The sequence below is a fragment of the Rhineura floridana genome, chromosome 9 (genome assembly GCF_030035675.1).
Source record: "Rhineura floridana isolate rRhiFlo1 chromosome 9, rRhiFlo1.hap2, whole genome shotgun sequence".
Taxonomy (NCBI): Eukaryota; Metazoa; Chordata; class Lepidosauria; order Squamata; family Rhineuridae; genus Rhineura; species Rhineura floridana.
Window position 1 is genome coordinate 122,440,348 of NC_084488.1, and position 6,522 is coordinate 122,446,869.

A 6,522-nucleotide genomic window follows, 5' to 3' on the forward strand; every position below is an offset into this window, starting at 1 on the left:
GAAGGGAGGGTAAGGTAATGACCAAGGCTGAAGGGGAACTGTAACAAATGGTGGCAGCGGTGAAGAGAATAACAATACCAGTATTCAGAGTCTCTGGGAATACTAGTATTGGGACGTTACTGGTGGTTGCCTAGCAGGGGGATCTGTTGAGATCTGTGCTAGAGCGGGGAGAGAAATCATAAGAGAGAGCGGTCCGGACTGGTGGAGTCCCTGGTGGTGCCTAGAGACAGGCAGTAACCACGAGCAGGTAGGAACCTGACAGGGAGAGCCAGGGAAGGACGCCTCACATAGGGCAAGAGGAGTAAGCACAAGTTTCTTAGCAGATCCAATCAATGCACCACCTGGGATTGTATCCTACTGAGTCATAGTCGGTCAGGTCCATTGATCTCAATGGGTCTACTCTGAGTATGACTCAGTTGGAATCAACTCCTGACCTGGACGTTTATTGAGGGATGAGGAGTCAGTGCTGTGGCCTGTTGGTGCAAGATTCCGTATTGCAAGTTGATGCAAATTCAAGGTTGGGGAATCATTATCAAAGCAACTGAAAAACAAAACTGCTAATACCTGTAATGCCTTGATACAAATCTATGGGGCAACTGCACTTAGGATTTGTAGCCCAAAACATCTAGAGGGCGGGCACCAAGTTGGGGAAGGCTGCTTTACATTGTGCATGTGAGGAATACAGGCAGTGCCCAAAAATCTAATTGTGAGACATTTTCAAGAATTTCACTTGCACCGTTGGGAAACCCAGTATGCTGCCTTTCAACACTGCCAGCAAATGCAGCTCAAAGGCCGTGGAAGTCACAGATCAGTGGGGTTCTCGATCATATTGTGCAAATGTCCCTTCCCTGGATAAACGCTGATCATCATGATGGGCGCTCATTTAGCTAGAACGCATACATCAAAATTAATTAAATGGTGGTACCTCCTGCAGCCATTTCAGAACAGACCCAACATGTGCTGCCACCAAGTGGAGCCCAGAAGAAATGCAAAAATTATCTTCAACTGTGGGCATGTTGATACAGAGACAGAATCAAGCAACTGGCTATTCAGGGCTCTGGATGCATCCAGAATTTGTGAAGCTCATAATGAGGAAGGTCCATAACTCATAGGCTTCACCTGCAGAAGATCCAAGGTTCAATCCTTGGCACCTCCAGGTAGGGTTGGGAAAGATCCCCTGTCTGAAAACTTGGAGTGCCTCTGCCAGCCAGTGTCAACATCACTGAGCTACATGGACCAGTGGTCTGACTCTGCATAAGGCAGATCCCTATGTCCCAGCCTTGCCCTGCAAAGCTAGGTAAAATACATTTTTGTAAAGGTGGAGGAAAAGGGCTTTCTCCTCTGTTGTCTAGCACCGGCACCCAGAAAGAAAGAAACCCAGCCAGCTTGTCCTTCCACTTTCCACAATCTGGAAGTAGTCAGTGCAATCTGCTGTGAAGTTACTTGCTCTCCATGCTTCCTGCTCAGACAGCATACATTTAAAGTACTATCATATCACTTTAAACACTCCTGGCTTTCCCTCCCGCCCCAAGAATCCTGGGAATCGTAGTTTGTGAAAGGTGCTGAGAGTTGTTACAAGAACCCTGTTTCCCCCCACAGAGCTACAATTTCCAGAGTTCTCTGGGAAAAAGGATTGGTTGTTTAACCACTCTGGGAATTATAGCTCTGTGGGGGGAACAGGGGTCTAAAGTGGTATGATACTGCTTTAAATATATAGTGCAGATGAGGTCAGGAATATATTTCTCCCACCACAACAACTGTAACAAGCAGCCCTGTGTCTGCTCCCTGATATGTGATGCACGTTCTGAAATTTGCCTGGAGAAAACCAAAGTCTTCTCTGGCCCATAGCTACAAAGTGCCTTTGCATCCTTGCACCACCTTGGGTTTTACGTGACTGTCCAATTTTGATGCTGATCCATTTTCCTTTGTAGTCTGTACAAGGACACCAAAAAACAGAATGTCCAGTTAATCAGTTGGTGAACAGGGGTAGCGAATAGGACTGTGGGACCCATCCAGGCATGGTCAAGAACAGCCAGGATTTGAACTGGGAGCCTCCTCACCTGCACACTGATGCCCCTTTGTAGGGAGCCATGAAAGGTTGTGGGGAAGAGGAAGAAGACAGAAGGTCATGAAGCAACTACCAAGAGGGCCCTGCCATATGCCATCACCCCCTGAGTTACATTGAAAGGCAGCACTACAAACAATGCCTCCACCATGGATCTCAACATTCGGGCAGCTCCACAGAAGGTGAGGCGCTCCATCAGATATTTGGGGCCATGTCACTTAGGACTTTCTACATCAGCAAAAGCACCTAGAATTGGGCCCAGAAGCAAATTGGCAACCAGTATAAAGCTGACATAATACGCAGCCAGCCAGAGGCACTAATCAACACCTTGGAAGCTGCATTCTGCATCAGTTGCAACTTCTGAACCATCTGAGCAGAAAGACCAGAGTGTACATTGCATAGGAGTGCCCATTTGGCTGCCAGATAGCTTGATCACTGGGGACCTCCTTGGGACCAAAGGCCTCCTGGGGAGGAGGGAGAAGATCCAGGTTCAAGCAGTGGCACAGCAGATGAGGAGGAGTCGGTAGCAACTCTCTCAGGGTGCCTCCAGAATATCACTCTTTTATGGGAGTGATTCAAGCACATACCGTACATTTAAGACTGCCCAGTTAAAGTGGATGTTGCTCTAGTCAGTGCAAAAAATCCACTTTTAAACACAAACCACAACAGGTTGGGGTGGGTTTTTTTTTGCCATTAGGGTTGTGATGGCAATTAACAGGAAGGTGTACAACCCCCCTGCAAGCAAATCAGGAGGAATACTCAGTTGCATAAAATGGAAATGGAAATGGATGGCCTTCAGGTCTGGGTTTTAATCTAGACCTTCAAGGAGCTGTCCAAGGTACTTTCAGCTCTTGCACCTTGGACAGCTCCTTGAAGGACTGCCTTCAAGTCCATCCTGACTCATGGTGACCCTATGAATAGGGGTTTCATGGTAAGCAGTATTCAGAGGGGGTTTCCCATTGCCTCCCTCTGAGGTTAGTCCTCCCCAGCTGGCTAGGGCCTGCTCAGCTTGCCACAGCTGCACAAGCCAGCCCCTTCTTTGTCCACAACTGCCAGCTGGGGGGCAACTGGGCTCCTTGGGACTATGCAGCTTGCCCACGGCTGCACAGGTGGCAGGGCACATAAGCGGGGATTTGAACTCACAGACTCTAGACTCCCAGCTAGGCTCTCCTCCCCACTGGGCTATGCACAAATGCTCAGTAAGAACCTGACATGCTCTAACCTCCACCTCAGCTTTGTGCATGCTACTCAGGATAAATGCTCAACCCAGAGGCCATCTGGAGGAGATACTGAGCTCACTTACTCAGCCTCAGATCCCACACTAGGTGCTGGTTATGGACAGAGACTTTTTTGCAACACCACCACCCCAGTCCTAGCTTGAAGTGGACCTGCCTGCTTCTCTTCTCCCCACATCTGTCTGACTCCCCTGGCTGCTTCCTTACCTCCTCACTCCAGTTCCCTTTAACTGGGCTTCTCAGGGCAGACCCTTGGCCTGCAGTGGCCTCTCCCTCTGGATTGTCTCTCCTGTGGATCAGCCCCAGAGGCCCAGCTCAGTTCCTGACTGAATCCTGCTGGGAGCCCTTCCTTCAGTTCTTGGCATGCTTGGCTGGCTTCAGCAGAGCCCTGTCAGGCACCAATGCAGTTTGGAAGTCCCATCTGGTCAAATCCTTCTAGAGCAAGCAAAAACACAAATTGTATTTTTTTTAATAAAAAAAATTAGACAGAGCACAGATTGTTCAAACTATAACAGAGGCTGAAAATAGAAATGGAAAAGTGTGATAATACAATTGTGGGAAATCAAGTGATCATCACAGTACAGGCAAAACCACAAATAAATGAAAGCAAATCTTTGACCCGACCCGACCACAGCTGAACAGAAGAAAATGACAATTTTGATAACATGGCCACAGAATAGCACACCACAACCATTTCAATGTGAAAAAATAATGATTTCATTTTAAATTATTTTAAATAATTTTTGAAAATAATTAAAAATAATTATGCCGATTTTCTTCCAAAGCAGGAATAGGGAACCTTGATCTGCTCAAGGGCCACATTTCCTTCTGGGCAACCTTCCAGGGGCCAGTGATGGGCATGGCTAAAGAAACAAGTAGGCGGAACCATGAATGTACATTTTAGCTTTGTACAGGAGGGTAGTTTCTACACACACTCACACACCCCTCTCTATCCTCCAATCAGGTAAGTAAGAGTCATTATCAGAGTTCCAAGGACACATTAAACATAAAGTTGGGGCAAGATGTACTTCAGTTGGGAGGTCATTCCGCAGATGCAAAGCCACCACCAAAAAGGCTCCTACTTCTCTTAGTAACTAGGGAATTGCCACACATAGAGTCTGCTTAAAACACTCTGGGTGCCTATGCCTCCTGAACTGGAAAAGCCTCAATGGGAGGAATTACCTTGCAATGTCTTCCCCTGGGCTTTAATTGAAGGATGGGCACAATGGAAGACTGCAGAGTGTAGACCACCAGAGGAAAATAAATGTAGAATGAAAGCTCACTCATTAAGACCCCTCAGCAGCGGAGGCTGGTTGATTTGGACAGATGGGTGACTGACCTATCAACCTCTGGCTCTGCCTACTGTTGGTCTCCCTGCTTTTCATCTTACCAGTCTGAATGGGCCTTACCAGCCACCACGTGGCCATCTCAAATGGAAAGTAGCATGACAAAAAAATAAACCCTACACTCTACCCCTGAGAATTTCACCAAACTTTCTCTCCCCTTTGATAATTTTTGAGTATAATTTCTTTTCTCATTAATTGATTAAGAATGGTTGGGGTAAAATGTGGGAGAAATGTTCAACACAGAGCTAATTAACAGGCAAACTACGTGGATTCAGGGCTCAATACCTAGCGGTTCAACTCTTCCCACTTGTGTCATGATTCTGGGGTCAGATTCCTTCAGAGAATTGCCCTCGGAGCCAGCCCCAGATATACATAACCAACCAGAAGCAATTGTGCAAGAAGAGCCCATTGTACGAGTACCTCTCTGCCCTGAGGACATCATGTTGTCCTCTTCTGAATCAGAGAACTCCAGCTCAGAAGTCCTAGTGGAACCACAATCTCCCTTGCTCTGTTAGAGTCAATGACTGCTAATGCAGACTGGACACCTTTAAATGAACAGACTCATACAGAAAATGGAGGTAGCTACAGAGTAGAGCTGCAGCACCTATTTAAGGCTCAGCTATGATTGCTCAGTTTTGACCACAAACTGTGCAGTCAGGTTTCCCACATTTGGGGAAAATGCAGGGGTCAGCACATCCAGAGTGCAATGGATGAGCCTCCCCATGGGAACACCACCTTCATGATCATGGTATCTCTCCCTGTTGAGGGTGGCTGATGCTTAAACAACAACTGAGCTCTGCTCTTTGGATGTCTCCATATTGAGTCTTGCAGGGAGCTGTCCAGGGTGCTACCAAAGCTTTGCCTCTGTACTGCTGAGGCCAATGCTCCAAACAGAATATGCACCTACCAGAGCCCTGAGATCATCTGCAGAGGTGCTGCTCCGAGTTCCCTCTCATTCCAGAGGGTGGCCAGAAGGGATAGGGCCATCTGAATGGTGCCCCGTCGGGAAATCTCTCCTTAGAGAGACTCGCTGGGCACCAGCATTAATATCTTTTTGGTACCAGGCCAAGACCTTTTGATTCTTTCAGATTTTTTAATGTCATTCTATCATCACTTTAACATCATTTTATTCATTTGGTATTCATCATTTGATATTCTGCTTTTATGATGAGTGGTGTCTTTTGGCCTATCACGTATCTTAATTCTGTGTTGCGACTTGCTGGATTTTGATGAATTTTTAGGGCTGTGCTATAATTGTTATCTATTATTTATTTATTTATAGAATTAGCAAGCCTTTGCCCCTGCATGCTTCACATGCCAACTAATAGGCACCCCCACTCTCCTTGCCAACCCCCTCACAATACCCCCCAGTGCCTCTAGGCCTTGATGCACATTGGTCACCCTGGGCCTGACTGTGATCCTCGGCCACTTGCCTTGCCTGTTCTTCCACCGCTGCTGCCCCATGCAGTTGCCTGGCATCACTGCCCCCCTGGAAAAATTCCACTGCCATGCAGTAGACCTATGCCACTTGCTGGCTTCCCACCCACCCACTTGCTTGCTCACTTGCCCAGGCTGCTGCCGCTGCCACCTTGCCTGCTTGCTGAGGCAGACAGTAGTGGGTGGAGTGAGCGGCATGCACATAAGGGGGACTGAAGCATTCATGCTGCAGTTCATAGCACCACCTATCTGTGGCACTGCAAACTACAGCGTGACACTTACATTTCTTACATTTTTATTATATGTATAGATAAAGAGCTGAGAGCCAGTGTGGTGTAGAGGTTAAGGTGTTGGACTACAACCTGGGAGACCAGGGTTCGAATCCCCACACAGCCATGAAGCTCCCTGGGTGACCTTGGGCCAGTCAGTGCCTCTCAGC

At 47.5% G+C, this 6,522-nt stretch overlaps 1 pseudogene; it reads right to left on the reverse strand.

Annotated features, from left to right (window-relative positions):
- Positions 1–5,278: 5,278 nt before the first annotated feature.
- On the reverse strand, positions 5,279–5,415 carry LOC133364704 (U1 spliceosomal RNA; annotated as a pseudogene).
- Between the last annotated feature and the right edge of the window lie 1,107 nt (positions 5,416–6,522).